The sequence below is a fragment of the Trachemys scripta genome, chromosome 10 (assembly GCF_013100865.1).
Source record: "Trachemys scripta elegans isolate TJP31775 chromosome 10, CAS_Tse_1.0, whole genome shotgun sequence".
Taxonomy (NCBI): Eukaryota; Metazoa; Chordata; order Testudines; family Emydidae; genus Trachemys; species Trachemys scripta.
The window spans coordinates 43,280,222-43,296,869 of NC_048307.1; positions in this window are offsets into that span (position 1 = coordinate 43,280,222).

The window sequence follows — 16,648 nt, forward strand, 5'->3', positions numbered from 1 at the left end:
AGAGGCCTGACCTCGAGGGCTTCCCTTCCACTCTCCCATGCGGCAGAGTCCTTGTAACCCCGGTAAGGCTGGGCCTAGGATCCCTGGGGGGGCTGAGACCCCAGTCTCATCGTGAGTCGCTCGGGACAGGGGCTAGGGTGTCCCCACTCTAGGATACTCTCCCTTCACCAGCTACTTCCCTGCCCAGTGATCACTGCATGAAGTTTGAACCACATACAATTTATTAAACAGCAGCTGTAAACCAATAAGGGGACAATGGATCAGTTTCAAGGACCCAGGAACCCTGCACTGTGGGTACAGGGGCACAGTCCACAGTGGTTTTTGGAACTCATGTAGATTCACAGCCCAGTCCTTGCACATCCCAGGCCTCCCTCCCAGGCCCTGGCTGCGCAGTGGTGATACCGCGTGTAGGACACTTGCTCTGGGGTGCCGCACGCCCGCTGGCTCTTGGTGGTGGGACCCTTCTCCCCAGCGTCAGACTCCCTTTGGGTTTGTGTCCCCCCTTCAAGGCCCTGTTGTTTGGCAACATCTTCCTCCACTGAGCCCTCTCTGGCCCGGATCCCCACCTCGTTCTCCCCAGCCGCTCACCACGCTCAGCTCCAATCTACTTGCAGCATGGTAGGTATACACTGTCCTGGTTCTGGTCCCGCGGCTCTCCCCTGTAGCTTGCTCCTGGCTCACCGCTGCTGCTCCAGCTCCTGGCTCCGGACGGCTGCACTCTCTCTGGCTCTGTTCCACCCTGGCAGCCCAAACTCACACGGAGAACGCGCCCTGGGCTCTTGATTCCCTCATTTGCCTGCCCACCCTGGCAATCCAGCTGACTTGGAGCCTGGCCTGGCCCCGTTGGAGTCCCGGGATCCTGGCTCTTCTTTGGCCCGTCCCCTTTCTCCTGGTACTGGGAGAGAGCCAACCAAAAATGCACTAAATTTCAGCAAGTGTCCAACAGCCCCCTTGCCTTAATATGTCCATACTGCACCATGCAGATCTCACTCGGGGCTGTGGCTTGACCTGCATCCACACTGTACAATGACAGGGCTTGGGCCTCAGTCACAGCAGGACTGGGGCTTGGAGCCATCCCCCTAGCAGGGTCCTAGGGCCAGGTACTGTGTGCTTGCTGACCTGTCTCAGACTAATTTGTGTAGGGATGGAAGGGGGGCTTTGGCTCAAACCTGAGACCCTGGGCTTAGTGTGCAGTGTAGACACACCCAGGTTTCCCAACTCCCATTTCAGCACCTTACGCACTACATCAATGTATTTGTGTTCATGTGCCTGGCATCTTCTTGATGCACTGAGATTTTGTGCCAGTGTTGTCCTCCATCCTGGCCAAAGCCAGGTAAATATGCACTGCTCATGAGCCGACTCCTGCAGCCTGGGGCACAGGAAATCTGTGAGCTGGATCTGGGCTAGAGTCACACACATTCCTTAAGAAAAAAAGCAGGATTTATCTGCAGCATCCAGAATCCATGGACACAGCCCAGGGGTAAAAGCTAAAAGCTGAGTACGTGTGTATGGCAGTGTGGAGTGTGCATTGGGCGCTTGGAGATGGCAAAGCAGGTCCGAGTCTCCTCCTCCTCCACGGGATGGCTTCTCCCTTGGCTCTGTTGTCCAGCGGGGCTTTGCCCCGGTTTCAGTGGTGACCTCAGCTGCAGTTAGCTGAGAGGGAGGGCGTGTGAGGATAGTCTCCTTTGAGGGGCCCCAGCCTGGTTTCTCCTTTCTCTTGGGGTCTCTGTCAATTACACAACATAACATTTGGCCTCTTGCTGTGGTGTTGCCCCTTGATTGCTCTCAGCAGAGAGAGCCTGTGATGGCTCCCTGCAGGAGGCCCCACATTCCTACTACAGCCCCCCGCTTCTCCCCCACCCCATGAAGCAGTGACATGGGAGAAACAGAGCAATCAAGATGAGTCTTCAAGACAGGCCTCTCCAAAGCAGCCATTTTGGAAACCACAGAGACGGGTCCTCCAAGGACTAACGAGCCTTGCAACTGCTAGTTAGGGCCTGGCTGGCCCGGATAAAAGGAGCTATCTGGGCTTAGCATTTCAGTTCAGTTCCAGGCTGGCTGGGACTACAGGAGGGAAGAAGGGTTCTCCTCTCTGGCCAAAGGAGCCTGACAATCAGAGGTTATGGCTGGCTGAACTTATGTAGCTGGGATTGCTGAGAGAGAAGGACCTGAAGATGCTGGCCCTGAGATAGGCTGGAGATAAAATGGGTCGGTAGGAAGAGGCCCAGGGAAATAGCAGCGACAGACTGGAGTGAGTAGCACACGGCTGCTGTGTATAGGGTCCCTGCATTGGAACCTGGAGCCGTGGGTGGGCCCAGGTTCCCCCACCAGCCATAAATCCCATGACGGGGACTGGGCTTATCCGAGAGCCCGAACAAAGGCCACGTTACTGAAGACCTGCCGAGGTCGGCTGGCAGCCTGCTGGGGTAAGACAGGACTGTGGTACTGCACCCAGCTGCTCAGAGGCACTCCAGAGGCGAGTGCCCCTTTATGAAGCCATACCAGGTTGCTGGGGTACCTTTGGAGATGCCTAACAGAGACTGTGGCCGTGAATCATTCCGCGTGCACGGGGCTAATGGTGGAGATGTGTGTCACTGACAGGCCCACAACGTTTGACCAGCATATGGGAGCTTGATTGGCAGGTTGACAGGTTGACAGGGGTGTTACACTCTGGTGGCTGCAGGAATGGGACATGTCCCTCCCTGAGAGGTGTGTGGATATCTACTCCTTCCTTAGTCAGCTTCTCATGCTTTTGGTGTGTGCAGTGGGGTGGGCCTCTCCTGGACAGAATGGGAGCATGTCTACTATTGGCCATATCCTATGACAGCCTCACACTTCCTCTGGCAACTGGCAGGACAGTCACCATATCAGTTGTGCTGCTGCTGGGGCATGGTGTTGTATTCATGCAGCCCTGCTGGGGGTACGCCAGCCATGTTGGATGAGACAAGAACCACCCCAAACCACAGCCCAGGGCTTGGTGGGAACCTGGATGGGACCTTGCCATGGATGTTAGCACGTGAGAAGCTTTTCTCTTATTTGCAGATTGCCACTGTGTTCTGTGGTGCCAGCTTGGGGCAGTGCGGGGTGCTATGCCCTTGAATGGGCATGGGGGTACATTTACAGAGAAGATGGCCCTTGTAAGGGGCTCTGAGGTGTTTGCATGGGAAGAGGGATGAGTATCGTAGAATCATAGAATATCAGTGTTGTAAGGGACCTCAGGAGGTCATCTAGTCCAACCCCCGGCTCAAAGCAGGACCAATCCCCAGACAGATTTTTGCCCCAGCTCCCTAAATGGCCCCCTCAAGGATTGAACTCACAACCCTGGGCTTAGCAGGCCAATGCTCTGGAGTGTTTGGTGTGCACATGCAGGTGTGTGTGATTCTTCTCCTGGAAGATGTTCTAATAATGCCTGTCCCGTGGCACATCCCTCCAAAAGGGACCTGGGGAGACTGAAGCCCACCCCCTGCAGGAACCCAAACTGGGACTTGGGTCTCCTGAGGCAGGCAAGCCAGGGAGGTCAGAGTCTGTATGTGCTGGAGCGACCCCCTCCATCTCTGTTCTCTCTGTTTCACTTCCAAGGCTGTGTCTGGAGACCAGCGATTGCCCCCAGGGGCCTTCTAAAGCACATAGCTGGGCTGGGCTTCGTCGCCTCCTCCTGCCATCACACCACAGACATTGAGGGTGATTCTGCTGCTGGAGAAGTCACATGGACCGTCCTGTTGAGCAGGGGCTGGGTGGAAAGCTTTGGTTGGTCCCCCACCCCCGCTCCTCCCTTCCTTAGAGAATGGCTCCTTTAATAAGCAGTTAATTAGTACTCGAGGGCGAGATGAATTGGTGGGATCAGAGAGTGCTTTAAAGTGCTCCAATGAGAAGGGGGAGGAAAAAAGTCCCCTGCTCATGATGTAATTAAATTTTACACAGCTGTGTGGTTCCACACAAGCTGGGGAAGGCTGACCTGATTCTGGCAGCCTGGCCGGCTGGGGCACTGGCCCCGTTGGGGTGGGGAGCTGTCTGCAGGGAGAGCGAATGGGCCTTGGTCTGCAGAGTCCTGGTTTCTCTGTGCCTTAGCAGTGGGGCAAAAGGGGATGATCTCCTGCCCCTGCGGCGGCCCAGGAGAACTAACAAGACACACCCCAGTGCTAAGGAGGCCAGATTCAGTCCCTTGAGAGTGTGGCACAAAGACTTCTTGTTTTGTCCCTATCCAGGACAGGGAGGCTCGGGAAGTGGGGGGCTCTTGGGGCACTGAGGAGCAGGCGGTCTCCACACACAGAGCCTGACCCTGTCCCCTGTGAAGTTGATGCAAAACTCTCAGGCCCAGACTCTGAGACCCATGGGTGCCCCTTGGCATGCACCCAGGCTGCACGAATTGGGGCATTCTGTATGCATGGGCCGCTGGCAGCACGGGCAGAAACTCCCTGATGCTGGGGGGCTCCTTGCTGCATGGGGGTGCTCCCAGCACACGGAGGTAGTGGGGCTTTCCGTGCATAGGGCTGGGTGTGACTGCGGTGCAGACTTCCAACACAGTGGTGGTGGTAGGGTGACCAGACAGCAGATGTGAAAAATCGGGATGGGGTGGGGGGTAATAGGAGCCTATATAAGAAAAAGACCCAAAAATCGGGACTGTCCCTATAAAATCGGGACATCTGGTCACCCCAGGTGGTGGCATCTTGCCGGTGGATGGGGAAGGTGGAGGAGTGATGGGATGGAGGTGGAGGTGGACGGGCAAGCAAAGGACAGGAAGAGAACAGGGCTGTGGGTAGAATTAAGTGGGAAGCTGGTGATGCAGCACAGCCTGTGTGGATTGAAATCTCTGGCTTTCGGAGCGGAGATCTGTGAATTCAGCTGAGTTTGGAGCAATCTGTCCTCCCCGCACCCCTGCCCTGACCTTGAGAGCACTATCAGGCCTGGTTTGTGCGGGTCAATAACCTTTGCAATTGATGACAGCTTCAATCAGCCATGGGATTTGTGCTCCTTCTCTTTCTGCCTTTGCCATGGCACTGATGTGAGGAGCCGGGCGCTTATCTCTGGCAGGCAGCTACCTCCAAGCCACATTCAGCCTGATTGATTTACAAGCCCAGGGTTTTTAGCCTCTTGGTCTATCTGTGCGGGGGTGGGGGGGGTAGAGAAGAGGAGAGGAGAAGCTGCTCAGAGGTACAGAGTGGAGATATATTTTGTTATTGTGAAACATAACTGTGCCCCCAAACCCCTCCAGTGTTTCAATTGCTTAATATCAGAGCTTCATCTTGAAGGAGGCAGAAGCAGGAGCCCTTTAGCTATGCGGCCCTAGGAACTCAGTGTACTACGTCAAGTGGGTAGCTCATGGAGCGTGGGGAGGCAGAGAGGAGGGGGGTTGTAGGGCAAGCTATGGGCAGGTAAAGGAGAAGGAGCAGCCGGCTACATCGTGGCATGGGAGCTGGCCCAGGCAGGGAGAGGGCACGTCTGACAGTCCTGGAAATTCTACCCCAGCCAGATGGACAGTATAGCAATGAAAAGCCCTGATTGGTTGAGGGAGCCTTGCCCATGTGACATCATACCAATGGAAAGTCCTGATTGGTTGAGGAGGTGATGCCCTTCCTGGTAGCCCTGCTCTAGAGCACTTGACCTCTAATTAAGGCAGCGCAGGGGCAGCCTGAGTATTTTGGGGCAGGGGGCCTGTATTGGGCACCTTATGACATTTGGGGTGTGTGTGTGTGTGTGTGTGTGTGAGTGTGTGTGAGTGTGAGAGAGAGAGGGAGGGAGAGAGAGGGCTTGCCTGGGGAGGCTGCTTTTGTTTGTCCCCTGCTGTGGCCGTGGTCCATACAGGGATTATGGGGTGAGGTGTTGGGTGCAAGAGCTGGGAATTGGCTGTGTGTGAACAGCGCAGAAGGGCCCACCTGAGACACACAGGTCCAACGTGCCCCCTCTGGCAATGTCACTCAGGGACCCCGGCCACCTCCCAGCCCGTCACAGCAACCCCTCCACACCATAGGGGGCTGGCTCTGAGCCATCTCAGCAGCTGTAGGGCCTGAGCCAGTGTCACAAGGCTCAGGGTCCTGGGAGCCCTGGCCCAGCTCTGGTATCCACCCTGGGCTGCTCTCCCACACTCGCTGCGATGGGTGGGAGCCGATGAGGATCTTACTGCTGAGCCATAGCTGGGGACGAGGCACTCCCTTGCCACGCCAGGCTCAGCCTGGCTCTAGGCCTTCACCCTCACTCACCCTCCATGCGGTGCCCAGGCCTTTCCCTGCCCCTCCCCTTGGCTGGGTTTCATCAGGGATAGGTTAGAATATGGCAGGAGGAGCCCTTGTTTCTCCCCAGGGAGCCGAGCCCGGGGTGGCCAAGGGAGAAGCTGGGGAGAGCCAGCATCCTCCCTGTGGGGGCCGGCACCTCCCAGCCAGTGCGATGGCAGAGGGGACATGGCTGGAGCTGTGATAATGGGTGATTTGACGCCTCCCCCACTCGCAGGCAGTATCCCGTCTGCTCTCGTCTCCTCCGGGAGCACGAGCAGCTGTGCTCCCCACAGCCCAGCGGGATGTTTGTGGAGTATTCCAGGCAGCTGCAGCTCAAGAAAGCCTAATTGGGCCCCTTGGGCTGCACCAGGGCCCTGCGTGGGTTCCAGAGCCCGCATTCTCCTGCCTTCATGTATTTCAAGCCCTCCCTCTTCCCCTCTTCCTCTCTCCACTCCTCTCCCTCACCCACATCTTCTCCATCCCTCCTTCCCTCTATTCCACGTCCCCACTTGCCCTCCTTCTCTATCTCCCACCTGTCCCTCCAGTCACCCCTCCCCTCTCTTCTCCCTTACCTTCTATCCCTCCCCTGTCCCGCTGTCTCCATCCCCCTCATCTGCTGCTCTTTCCATCCCCTGAGGCCCCACCCCCTCTCCTTATCTCCTTCCCCAGGAGCTCAGCTGGTTCCTCCGGGTGGCAGCTCCAAAATGCTCCCATGTTTTGCTCTGATGCGTCTGCTCTCCAGCCCCTTTTATCTGATTGAGCAGCAACCCATTAGTCAGGCTCTGGCTGAACCCTTCCAAGCTGCGCTTTTCTCAGGGCCATCCCGTTTATTGGACACCAGCTTGTGCCCCCCGCCTTGAATCACAGCCTCCAGAGCTCCTCTTTGGCCTGGGGCTCTCTGGCGGGAAGCAGGTGGGAGAGCCGATGCCATTACGTACCAGGGACGAGCAAGATGGCTTGGCTAAGATCCCACCTGGAGCTTTGTCCCAAAGTGGGATCGGTGTTGCGTGTAACTGAAACTGCAGCGCTCTGTGTGTTCTGCAGCCTGCACCTTTACATTGCCCCAGACTCGCCCTGTGGGCCGTGCTCCTCTCCACAGCCTGCAAACATGGTGCCTAAACACTGCCCAGGGAACTCCACTTTGAGCCCTCATTCCTGAAAATCTTGGCCTAAGTGGCTGGCCCAGGATTCCAGGGCCAGTTGGCGGCTGGCCCAAGGAAGAGCCCCCAGGAGTCCAGGCTCTAACCTAGCGCAGATCATTGGCACAACTCCCCTAGCGACATGGCAGATTCTGCACCACTTGGACTCTTTAGTCGAGACTGGCTGTCTTAGCTCTGCTCTAGCTCAGCTAGAAGAGATGAGCCAGACGCAGGCATCAAGGAGGGAATTCTGTTGCCTGCGTTATGCAGACTGGCTCATGCTGCTCCTTTCTGGCCTTAAAATCTCCTAATACGTGAAGCTCAGCTGTCTATTTACTCACCAATTCTTTCTTACTGTGTCTTCGCAACCTGAGGTGCGGGCGAGTGTGGCAGGAGCCAGGCCAGCCTAGCAGTGCCAGCTCCCTCCCTTTGGACAGTTGCTAACGACCTGATCTGTCCCATTCCCAGCCCACTGGGGCTCTGTGGCTGGTGGCACTTTCCTTTTTATGCAGTGCTAGTTAGTTGATAAACAAGACGGTTCAAGCGCTGCATGCTTTTCAAGGAAGAGCATCGTGTTGCCTGCAAAGTGCCAGGGGACTTCCAGAAGAATAGCTTGAGCTGTTAAAGTGAAGAGGGAGGCAAAACCATTTGTCTTGCTGCTGCAGCAGCTGTTTACCCTCACTGTTCCAGAGCGCAGCGAGTCCAGCAGCAGGAATATCTGCTTGAGTTTGGTTTTCCAGACACATGGGGCTAGATGGCCCCTGGCGGAGAACATAAGACTGGCCAGACTGAGTTAGACCAATGGTCCATCTAGCCGAGTATCCTGTCTTTCGACAAAGGCAGGAGGAAGATTGGCTGTGGATCTTGGAGGAGCTCATCAGTCTGGACACCTCGGTTACAAGACTCTCCTCTCTGATGACAGAGCTTCCCCACCAAAACCAGCTCCATACCGGAGGTGGAGAAGGAAAGGAAGTAATTTCCCAGGCTGCATCTCCTACAGCAGGGACAGAAGAAGAACAGAGTGCTCATGGAGTCCACTAGGGACCACGCCTTGCAGAGCTAAAACCAGGGCACCATTAGACACAGTGATGGGAACCATAGGAAACCCAAGATAGAGATACATGGCTCAGATTCTCCGCTGTTGGCACCACAGGGCCATAAACTAAGGGATCTGGCCTGTAGAGGATTTGCCCAGTGTAGGGGTAACCTCCTGGGGAGTAGGAGCACTATTGCAGCTAGTTCACTGCCCTTCTCCGTACCCAGGGCTGGAGAAAAAGGGGCATCCCTGCAGCCCAATGGTCCCTGGCTGCAAGAATGTCCCTTGGGAATAATGTAGAGCAGTCCCAAGGCTGCTCTGTTTTACAGGGGGACTGGCTGACATTGGGGGGTCCCCATTCTCTGAGGTCTGTATGGAGCATGTGAAAATAGCTCAAAGCCACCTTTGCCCTGCCTGGGCTGTGCTGGGCCATCGCTGAGGCTTTGTAGGAATTAGGTCTTGGTGAGAGCTGTGGCATTTGGCTAGTCTGGGTCAGCCCAGGATGGGGGTAAGGGTTGGGGTGATTCTGGGATCCAGAGTTTGCTGTGAAGGGTGGAGTTCTGTCTGGGACAGTTTGTGCCGGTCTCACACCTACAGAGCACAAGACAGCATTTGGAATGCGGCTTTGCTAGCGAAAGACGGAGTCAGGGCTCAGATAAATTACACCCCGATTCACCCTCTCAGCTGGAGGGCAGGATCCCTTGTAACAACCGCTCAGATCACAAAAGGTTATTCCAGCCCAGAACCAGGCTGCGGCTGTGCAATGAGACATCTGAGACCCGCTGCAGGGTCCTCGGGGGCCAGTGTCCAGGGCTTGATCTAAGCCTGGCTTTGATCCAGCCTCCCTTCGCACAGGTACTGCGGGTGCAAATAACTGTGGGTGCAATGTTGCACACACAATTATTTGTGCATGTAATTTACGTCACTTAGATAACAAAGCTTCATGTGGTTAGGCATCTTTGGGCCAAGTCTGCTCTCGATTTCGATGGAGCTCCTCTGGCTATAGCTATACACTTTGCCTGAGCATAACTGTGACACCAGCCACTAAAATCAGCAAGGCACATTTCTAGCATGACCTCTGACCCCAGAAATACAGGCACTCATGGATCAGATGACAGTTCCTAAGATAAGCATTTAATTAACTACCAGTATTAGGCCTGTGAAAGATCCATTTGAGGTAGAGTCATGTATTTAATTAAAGCTTCTTTAAAGGCTGCATTCCCTTTTGAGGTACCTGTGCTGAAATTTCCTGGATTTCATTAAGAGTTGGAGTATTTTTCTCTCTTTTAAATTTAAATGTCGGGTTCAGTTAGGAGCTGGCTGTACTGACAGATCATTTATTTCACTTCCAGACCTAGACTGGTTACTGGGTGTATGTCAAAAGGGCTTTGTCGTTAGGTTTATTTGTATTGCAGTAGCATCTAGGAAATGCTGTAGCACTTCAGCATAGGCACAGGCGGGAGGGCTTCTCCCACCTGCATAGGTAATCCACCTCACCGAGAGGGGACCGAAAAACTCCTGACACTGTCTACACTGGAGGTTACATTGGTAGAGCTACAGCTCTTGGGGTGTGGATTTCCCCTGAGATATGCAGCTATGACAGTGTAAATTCCCAGTGAAGAGAGTTCCTTACCTGACAAAATTATAGGGTCTGTCTTCACTGCAGAGTGAACTGGAGATCTCTATAGCTCACTTTCTCCTCTTGAGTGAAAGCAGCCACGCTGCAAAATATCCCCCGAACGCGCGGTGCTCACTTGTGCCTGGCTTTAAGATTTCAGGGGGCATATCCTAGGGTTCCTTGCACTAGAGTGAGCTGAGCTGCTCTATGAATTATTTCCCGGTGAATTGAATTGTGGAAGAACGTGTCTGTCCAATAGCATATTGGGGGAAGGCATTGGAGGGGTAGCAGCGTTTCAGTGCAGCAAGCCTGTGTTTCCATTGCAGCGTGGTTGGGTTAGCAGCTGACGATTGATACTAACACAAACTTTAGCCTATATGCCCTGGCAGGCCAGCCAGCTTGAGATAAAAGCACCATTGGGCTTGAGTTGAAGGTTTTATGTGCAGAGTTATGGGCAATACTCAAGTTATAACTCAAGTTAACTTTGCAGTGAAGATAAACCCACAATCCAAGTAGCTGAGACGGACACATAACTGGGGAGAAGTGATATCACACGCAAGCAGAATGAACAGTGTGAGGGTCTACAAATGTTGTGTTAGCAACACCATTCTTTTGTTTGATTCCTTTAAAAAAATATTGATGGTGGGGGGGGGGGTTAGCTACAATGAAAGAGTAAAAGTCCTGGGTGACAGGAAGATTCCACTTCTGAATGGGTGACGAATGAGGCATCACAGATGTTCTCAGTGTTACAGACATGGGCAGTGCATAGTGGTAGATGGTTCGAAGCATGTCAGCAGCAAGAGCTGTGAGTGATTACAAACCATGATTATAAGTCACCTATTGACCCATTGCACTCCATAGCAATATATGACCATTGACGAACGCATCTGTCCAGCATTTATTCACCCTTTATAAACTGCTTATCAATAAAGTGTGCCCAGCGATAAAGAGGGAGTGACACTGAAAGGAGGGGCAGCATGGAGGGCAGGGCAGGGGAGTGAGACTGGAGAGCCCATGAAGGAGCGGGTAAGGAGCAGGGAGCTGAAGCAAACAGGCAAACAGCGGGGGGGGGGGGGGGGCGAGGAATATGTCAGACACTGGTGTCATCATCGGCACCCTGAGTTTCCAGCTGCAGTTGTTTGTCTTTGCTCCAGCCAGGCCAGTTGTGGCTGGAGAGGGGGGCGCAAAGGGGTCTTGACTGGAGTTGGTCAAAAATGGTCATTGGTTTTCTTGGGAAAGTTTGACTTTTTCCCCAAAACGTGTTTGATTTCTTGATGGAACCCCCAAAACTGGCCTTTTGCGATTGGCCCACCCCCAGCTATTCTCACTTTTGAGTTCCCTATTTCTCCAGCAGCAAAAGGGAAAGCTTTAAATACGAAAAAGGGGAATAACTTTCAGCTTTCAGTTTTTCGTTGGATGCAATGGACTTTCCCACAGAAACAGCTGTTTAGAAAGACAGGCCCTTGTCACTGCCAAAGATTTCTGAGCCCAACATTTTGACCAGTTCTTGTGTGCACACGTGCACGTGAGTGTGCGTGTGTCAGGGTTACCTCTGGGGTTAGAGGATACCAGGGGGCTGAGGCAATCTCAGCTGAGTCTCACAGCCCCCTTGCCCTGTGTTGGTGCAACATGGGGCACAGTGGTCCATGACTGGCACTCCCAAGTGCTACCACAATCCAAATCATCATCAGAATAATGCCTGTCCCAGCTGCTGGTCTAGGCTGCTGCCAGCTGAGTCGCACAGCAGCTGGGACAGGTATTACCATGTTGGATTTCTTGAAGTCTTTGTGGTATTGACTGGCACCAGACTGGGGTGGGCTCCCGCTCCTCCTCAGGGTGAGCAGGGTGGGTCCCTCGCACTCTACCTCCCAGGGTGGGTCCCTCCTACTCAATATTCTCATGGTTCTTAATACATACTAGGCTGTCACTTCAGTGGCTGGGCCAGGCTCACAGCTTCACAATTGCTTTCCCGGAACCATTTGCATTGCCAGCATCTCTCAGCATTTTCTGAATGTCACATCTTGTTTGTTCTCTGCTCCAGTGTGGTTTCCTCCTCCCAGAGGAAGGGTACTTGCAGCAGGTAGTACTGTGGCTAAGGTGTAATGGTTGGGATTGGCTGGAGTCTCGGTGAGCGGCTTGGAGAGTGTCTTTGGCAGTGAGTTACTGTGGAGTTACACTCAGGAGTGTAGGAGCCACTCACTTTCCTGGAGTTCACCTCCCTTTTCGGTTTGTTTCTCGCTCACCTCCTCTGGGTACATTCCCCTCTTTGCTTTATCTGCTGCCCAGAAGCCCTTTTGGTGCTGCACGGCTGTTACTCAGAGCTAAGTTTTTGACCCTCCCCCTCTGTTTCCCTCCATTGTCTCACTGGGAGGCACATGGTAGCACATGGCCGTGTACGCATCATTTCTACTGGGCCACAGTATTGTCCTGACACCACAATAGGATGACAAAAGGGTATCACACCAGCATGAAATAGATTCTTCCAGGGGGTGGATGCTCTTGTATTTTAAGGCTAAGGACTGGGACTCAGAAGATTGGGGCTTGATTCCCTGCTCTGCCAAAGTCTTGCTGGGTGACCTTGGGCAAGTCTCTTAACTGCTCTGTGCTCCAGTTTCCCCATCTGTAAAATGGGGATAATATTTCTGTCTTGCCTGGGACGGTTGCACAACTATAATCTATGGTGTGAACTGAAACTGATCTAGTTCAACAGGTCAAATCCCTGTGCCCCTGTGTGGAGAATCTGATTTCGGTATAAGAGCAGCTTTTATCAATTTGGTTGACTTTGATGGGAAACAGATTAAGTTAAACCAAAAGCCGTGGACTGGTTTATAGCCCGATTTGTGTTACAACGGAGCTACTTTTCCATGTAGACATTTTCAAAAGCACCTAAGCCCCATTTTCAAAGTGACTGATAAAGACCTAGGCTCAGATGCTCAAAAGAATTGGGGCACCTGCTTTCCATTGGGGATCTGGGCGTATGTCTCAGTGAATGTCAATGGAACCTGGCTGGAGGGGCCCAAAGTAGGGAAATACTAGGGGACAGGGTGGGAGGGAATCACCAACAGGAAGGATCTCCACTCAGGAAATAAATGAATCAGTGATAAGTCTGTGCCTGCCTGTGAAGGGTTAAGCAGCCCAGGCAATACGGAGCTAAGATATAAAATGCAACTAAACAAATAGAGAAAATCTTTTGCTTTCAAGCCGTTTCCATTTATTTAAACCCTGCCATGTTCCCCGGTTCCTTTCTTTAACGAGTTGTCTTTGTAAATTTCCCCAGAGCTCTGGGGCTCAGCTCTTGTTTGTTCTGGCAGGGAGCGGGGAGAGGAATTTTTCACGACCCACAGATTCAATTACGCTGGAGTAATCCCGCTCAGGGTGTCGACTGCATCACAATGAATTTGGGTGTAATTTGAAATCTCTGGACCAAATAAGGAGGAAGAAAAGGGGAGGTGAGGGGAGCATTTAAAAAAAAGAGAAAAGACTCAAACTCCTCACATTCCCTTCCCGCTAACAGCCCGTTTTCACAGCGCACTTCCTGGTCAGCACAAAGGAGAGCAGGAAAGCGGAGATCAGCTCGAGGGAGGCGGCTACAGTAGCGCAGCTCTGGGCATTGCTGACGTGGAGTTGGGCCGCACTCCCTGCAGGATGAGGGCCTAGCAGAGCTTCTTGGTCATCCCCTGCTTGCCCAGTGCTCACAAGGGGCTGGTGGGGGAGTGGGGTGTTCTCCTGGCCCAGGGTTCAGATGTGTGATCTCTCACTCTCAGACCTTGACTATGTGTGTAACCCTTCTGCCAGGCCAGTTGATAGCAGCAAGGGCCGGGTTCAGTACATAAGGGTCCCTTCCCAACAGCGTGACACAGAACCAGCTCGAGCCCCCACCCAGTGACCTGGGAAAATCTTACACACACCCCTGGGTGCCTCGAAGAGGCAATACTTCCCTTCTCGCAAGCACAGAGTCTCGGTGTAGCAGAAAATGTTTAATAACATGAGGTAAATGACATAGCATTAAATTGGGAAAACACCACAACTAGAGTTCATAGACCAAACCATGAGCGAAGACCCACCCCAGCAGATTGGGCTGTGTCCTTTCCCGTTGGTTCTTGAAAGCAGCAACCCAAGAATCACCAAAGTCCCAAAAGTCCAACAACCCCAAAGTCTCTTGGGTCCAGCAACCCAAGAATCACCAAAGTCCCAAAAGTCCAACAACCCCCCAAAGTCTCTGTCCCTGGTCAGTGCAGCCCCAGAGTTCAAGGGGGGGCACACAGGGTGTTAAGGGGCACCTTATGTGATCCGAGGCCAACCAGCTGCCTCTCCGTGGGGTTCCGCCGCAGCCTTCACCATGAGCCACTCCACTCCACCAGCTGTCCCGTAAGCCGCTCCTGCCGTCCCATGAACTGCTCTGCCAGCTGCTCCGCTCTGCTCCGCTCACCGACCTGTGAGCCGCTCAGCTCCGCTCCACTTCAGCCGTCCCTTGGGCCGCTCCCACAAGACTCCACTCTGCTAGCTGCTCCTCCAGCCGCTCGGCTCCACTCCAACCGTCCCCGTGAGGCTCCACTCTGCAAACTGCTCCGCCAGCCACTTAGCAATATAGCTTCAAGCTCCCCCACTAGTTAACACAGCCTCAGCTCTTGGTAACTTTAGCTCTTTCGTGATTTCAGCTAGTAGTATGGAAGACCCAGTGCTGGTACACTATTGGCCCAACATGAACTCAGCTCAGCAGTCTGTAACTAGACTCCTAATGGAATCAAAGTTAGCTCTGACATTCAACGGGAGAGGGAGAGGAAATTGGTGTTTCAGGCTCAGACAAGGCACCCACACCACCAGCTACAAATACCTGCCCCCAACCCTCTCAATTCACTAGCTTTTGTAACCCATGCCCCTTGTCAAGCAAGTGCTACTTAGGTAATGATGAGTCCTTTTGTCAAACAACAGTTCCACTGGCCTTGATTCACAGAATCAGGGTAACAAAACTTTATTCTCCCTGCCCCAATAACAGAGAAACTGGGGATCCCACACCAGCCGAAGTAACCACTTTCAGTTGCTGTTGTTTCATGCCAGGTGAGTGGCTGTGCCTATGCAAACAAGATCAGCCCCTGGAGTTCTTTTCCACACTCGCCATAATTCACCACCAGATGTCAGGGTAGAGCTCATCCTGACTCTGCTTACATGTGGATGACGTTGTTCTTCCAGTACAGAGCCCAGACAGGTTTTGCGAGGCACTCCAGCAAATGGAGGAAGAGTTGGCTATGGTTGGCCTCCATGTTTTGTTGTCAAAAACAAAGCTGCAAAATCTAGGACCAGCTCAACCCACGAGCCCAAACTGTCGAAACAGTCTCCAGCTTTTGCTGTTTGAGTTCTGTACTCACCAGCTCCTCCAACTCTCACACGGAGGTTCTCCACTGGATTGGCATCACAGTGTCTGCCATAGGTTGTTTACAATGAATGTGGACTCAACATCATCTCGGCACGACAACCAGATTCAGGCTCTATTTGAGCTAAATCCTCCCTGTACTGCTGTATGGTTGCAAAACATGCACACTATGCCACTTAGACCAGGAAAAGCTGGAGGCTTTCCACACAAAAAGCCAACATTGTACATGGGGCAGAAAGTGGAACAACTTAATTTGTAATGCAGATGTTTACGGTCGCTCCCGTCTACAAACTCCTGGGGCCATTGTCCGCAGATGTTGTCTTACGCTTTTCGGACATGTCGTGAGAATACCACAAGACATTCCAGAGAACGTCGTTATCTGGGTGGCTTGTAACATCTGGGATAAAATTCCACCAACTGATAGGTGGAGGCAGCCCAGAGGCAGATCCCCTATTACATAGGTGCATCATGTCTGTTCCAAAGTTGGACTCTTGGGCCATCAAGCCCTTGTGGCCACACAGAAACGGACCACATAGTGAATGATCACTACAGCCAACTGTTTTCTTCAATGCTTAGCCAGAGAAGAAGGGTGCAGAGCTTTTTGGTGAATTCTTGCCCGCTCTGAATATGGACCCTTTAATCTGCTGGCCCGGTGCACAGTGAACTCTCCCCAGTCATTTCCAGTCTGGAGGGGCCTAGGTATCCAGGGCACACTTCCCTGTGCAGCCAGGCCTAGTCCCATCCTCTCAACCAGGGCCGGCTCCAGGCACCAGCCCACCAAGCTTGTGCTTGGGGCGGCACCTGGAGGGGGGCGGTGCGGCGTGGCGCTCCGACTCTGGCCGCCGGGGAGAGTGGAGCCGCAGTGGGCTCAACGCCCTCCCCCGGTGCTCTGGACGCCGGGGAGAGCGGAGCCCCGGCCGGGCTCTCCGCCCTCCCCCCGGGGCTCGCCGGGGAGAGCGGAGCCCCGGCAGGGCTCTCTGCCCTCCCCGCAGCACTCTGGCCGCCGGGGAGAGCGGAGCCCCGGCCGGGCTCTCGTCCCTCCCCCCGGCACTCTGGACGCCGGGGAGAGCGGAGCCCCGGCCAGGCTCTCGTCCCTCCCCCCCCGGCGCTCTGGCCGCCGGGGAGAGCGGAGCCCCGGCCGGGCTCTCCGCCCTCCCCCCGGGGCTCGCCGGGGAGAGCGGAGCCCCGGCAGGGCTCTCTGCCCTCCCCGCAGCACTCTGGCCGCCGGGGAGAGCGGAGCCCCGGCCGGGCTCTCGTCCCTCCCCCCGGCACTCT